The sequence below is a fragment of the Bidens hawaiensis genome, unplaced genomic scaffold, assembly GCF_021521415.1.
Source record: "Bidens hawaiensis isolate Kalapana, Puna unplaced genomic scaffold, B.hawaiensis_p1.1 tig00004973_1, whole genome shotgun sequence".
NCBI classification, from domain to species: Eukaryota; Viridiplantae; Streptophyta; class Magnoliopsida; order Asterales; family Asteraceae; genus Bidens; species Bidens hawaiensis.
In genome coordinates, this window is record NW_027491313.1 from 1770640 (window position 1) to 1774920 (window position 4281).

At 33.8% G+C, this 4281-nt stretch overlaps 1 pseudogene; it reads left to right on the plus strand.

Moving 5' to 3' along the window:
* The first annotated feature begins 2597 nt into the window (after nucleotides 1–2597).
* LOC143628458 (UDP-glycosyltransferase 91D1 pseudogene) lies at nucleotides 2598–3113 on the plus strand (annotated as a pseudogene).
* The last annotated feature ends 1168 nt before the right edge of the window (nucleotides 3114–4281 follow it).

Sequence of the window (4281 nt, forward strand, 5' to 3'; positions counted from 1 at the left end):
TTTAACTAGCTTTAGAGCTCGTGTAACACATGAGATTATCCAAATTATAAAACTAAAAGTATTAAAAATAATTACATAACGTAAAAGAAAAATTATATTACATTTATGCGTGTTCCTAAACTATATGTGCATAAAGTGATTTTATTTATATCATAAAATGATTTTTTTAATGAACTTAATAAAAATGCATGTTCAAAAAGGTACCCGAGAACGTTCATTCAACTGAAATTTTCATTGTAAGTATCATATATGTATAATTAAAAGAATTCAGGAAGAAGACTTCTCATGCAATAGTAATTCTGACAACTTAACCTAAATACCGAAGGAGCGTTACCTTTATTGATATATTTATCAATTTACAACTCACAGAAAGAAAGGAGAACATTAAATTATAACAGCGGATATTCTTCAAGAACTATGTTTTTCTGAGCTACACCATGAATAAGATTTTGATAAGTTTCAAGGGGCTTCTCGACTTTGTCATAATGACAACATAAAAAACAACACGTTAACTCATTCAATTTTGTGAATATTTCGCTTCATTTGAGCATAGTTTTGCATGAATTGCTTCCCATGCAACGTTCTAAATAGAAGCCTGGGGGTGGCATGTCGGAAGTGTTCATTATCTTTTCTTAAATTTTAATAGTCGAGGGAAAAATAGTCAATTTGTCAAATACAGAACCTTTAGATTATTTGAAACCCAAATCATGTTTAAAATTCTAACTTTCATCTGTTTGACATTTTCAAGTTAACATTTTGAACCCGAAACAAATTTGACGATGATTCTATTTGTATTCTCAGACTTTTAAAAATACTCAGTTTTCCCATTTTTGTACTGTAACAAATTCTGACAAAAATATAGTTAGTTTGTACCAAACAATCTATTTACCAACTTTTGATTGAAAATTCAAATTTGAGTTCCATAAAACCCGAAACAATCCTTGATTAAAAAAACCAAGAAATTAGATATGATAAATTTTGTTACATATAAAAGTGATTGGTATATATTTACTAAATTAACCGAAAAAATAAATTGATAGATTTAAAGCATATATTTATAATTTATAAATTTATATGACAATTTACAATAATAATAATACTAATAATAATAATAATAGATAAATGGATTGGTTTATAAAAAAAATGGATAAACTTCTAAGCAAAGATTTATAATTTAATAATTAAAAAATTATTTTTTGTAAATGAATGTATATTCGAGTTTTGTTTTACTTTATATAGTGCAATATGTTAATGTAACATTTGAAATTATATTCTTTGCAATATGTTGTTGAGTTTTGGATTTTACAAAGTATTTTAGAATATATAGTAAAATAATATGCTAATATTTATTTTTATAAAAATATATTGATATGATATATATATATATATATATATATATATATATAGTGTAAAAGAAAAGTGAATATAACATATAATGTAAAGTTAAAATACAAAGGGAGACAAAAATGAGAAGTATGAGAAGGATTTGTGACCACACAAAAAAACCCCTTAAAAATAAATTAAAAAAATAATAACTCAAAATATAGATAAAATACGAAAAAAATTGAAAAGCTAAAATGTTTCCGCCATTATTCCCGTTAAAAAAACAAAAAATATACAAAAAAATTGACAAAAAACACAATGCTAAGATCAAAGACACAATTATAACTAAAAAAGACAATAGATCGGAAAATATAACACAATGCCGAACAAAATAAATATAACACAATATAAAGAAAAAAAGACACAATGTCAAAGAAAAAAGACACAATCAATGGTTCAATACGAAAATAAACACAAAACACAATGATAAACAAAAAGACACAACGAATTTTTCATTAACCATTGTGTTTTTTTATGAGAACGAGAAAGACGGTGGAAACATTTTTGTGTTTTTACTTTTTTCGTTTTTTATTAAACTTTGAATTATGATTTTTTTGTTAATTTTTTAGGGGTTTTTTTTGTGTGGCTGGATATCATTCTCGTCTTTCTCATTTTTGTTCCCTTTTAAAGTATAACTTGACCCATGACATATATATTATGATCAATTAAGATATTAGTTTTGAAGAGAAAAAAATTGTAAGATTTAACTGTAAACTAACATTTGTCTCAGTTAATTTATTTTATTAGGACATGTAGATTTTACAATTTACACTGATTTTGTAATATATAGAAAGCCGTAATACACGTGAACCGAATCGAGACAAATTCCATGTGGTTGAAAATATTCAATTTAAACAAAACGTATTTATTAGTTCTATAACTATTTGATTAAATATATATTACAAAGGATTTTAAAATTATATTGTAGAGTACCCATATTTTTAAATTACTTACAGTTTCATATTAAATTAGTTTTTGTAATTAACTACAGAAGCTGTGATAAACATGAACTGAATCGAAACAAATTCTGATCCAATCACGTTTTATTTAAAAAGATTCTTTAAATTCAAACAAAACGTATATATTTAATTCTATAAACTTTTAATGAATGTATGTATTTTCTGCCATAAATATGTACTTATTGTTATGTAATTGCATAAATCCAAACTATAAACAGCCTAATCCCCTGACCCTTATCATTTACATAAATATAAATGACTAGCACCCACTCCTCGGAGGGCTGTAAGCAGCTTCATGTGGCCGTGTTTCCATGGCTTGCTTTCGGTCACATCCTCCCATTCCTCGAACTCTCCAAATTTATCCCCCAAAAGGGTCACAAAGTCTCTTTTCTTTCCACATCCAGATACATACAATGTCTCCCTGCTTCCCACCTCCCACAGCTCATAAACCTTGTTAAACTCACGCTTCCGCGTGTTCAAGAGCTTCCCGAAAATGCAGAGTCAACCATGGACGTCCGCACTATTGATGTTCATTACCTCAAGAGAGCTTTCGACGGTCTTCAGCCAGAAGTCACTCGGTTTCTAGAGGAAGAGTCTCCGGACTGGTTGCCCTCTGTCGCGGCTGGCCTTGGAATCTCAGGTGCCTTCTTCTTGATTCTCACCACATGGCACATCGCTTCTTTGGGACAGTCGTCCGACCGCATGATAAATGGTTTAGACAAACGAATAACAATTTCTGTCAATACGCCTCCAGTACTGTCACAAAGCTGAAGTAATTTACATGAGTGTGTGTTTAATAATAATAATAATAATATAGTTTTGAGCCGACCCCCAGACAGATTTCCACAACCACCACCGTTGCTACACCTTCGCCTAAAGAACAACCTGCCGTCACACATCAGTAACCAGCATCATCTCCTCGTCATATCATCGTTATCTCCTCACCACCACCCCTACTGCTATTTCGATTTTGCCTTTAATCCTCGGTTTTGGGTCTGCCCGCCAGGTGTTCGATAAAACGTCTCAATGAGTTAATCGGTTTTTTTGGGTTTAAGGAGGGGAGAGCAATTGGCGGTTTCTCTCCTTTCTCCTCTTAGTTCGGGTTTTTACTCCCAAAACTCAGCTCGAGTTTGTTTGTTGGCCTTTTTGTCGTGAGGGGTTATGACAAGGGCTCGGATTGTCAAAGGAGCCCCATCGGGGGAGGTGGGCACAGGAGGTGGACATGGTTGTCGGTTCGACATCATTTCTCGTGGTGGATTAATTGATGAGGGTGCTATGTCTAAGACCTTAGAAAATAGTGTGGGTTCGGTGGGTGTTTGTCCATGTCCTTTTAGGGGGTTCCATTGTTGCCCGGATGGACGGGCTGGGTCAAGGGGGATCTCTTGGTTAATGGCGCATATCAAACGACTTCATTTGTCGTCGGATGAGCGGAAAGGGGCCCTACGGGACGCCATTTACACGGATTGTGATTTATTTATTTCGGTTGGGGAGGTTTTTAAGGCCTCGGACCAGTGGCTATGTGGGGTGTGTATGCGTCCAAATGCTCTTAAACGGACGTGTCATCATGCTGATGGAGTCATCAAGTACAACGAGGGTGTGGGAGCTGTGGAGGAGTTTATTGTGGGGATTGATAAACCACATGTTATGAGGGATGTTGCTCCCTTGGGAGGGATAGTGGTGGATGAGGTTCTCCTTGACCGCATCTTCTCTCTTCCTATCACAACTGTTAAGAGCATCCCTCATAGTTGTCGTATGGCATTTGCTCAAGCGTTAACTGCGGCTCTGGGTAAGGTGGTTGCTATGCCAGACTCTGTTGAGGCATGGGTGAAACTTTTCTTGTTACCGCGGTGCACGCTGCGTGTTTTCAGACCTTCTAAACGTCAGGAGCGCATGTCCGGTAATAGAAAGTCTTTGCAATGTCAGAGTATTCAACAAGCAC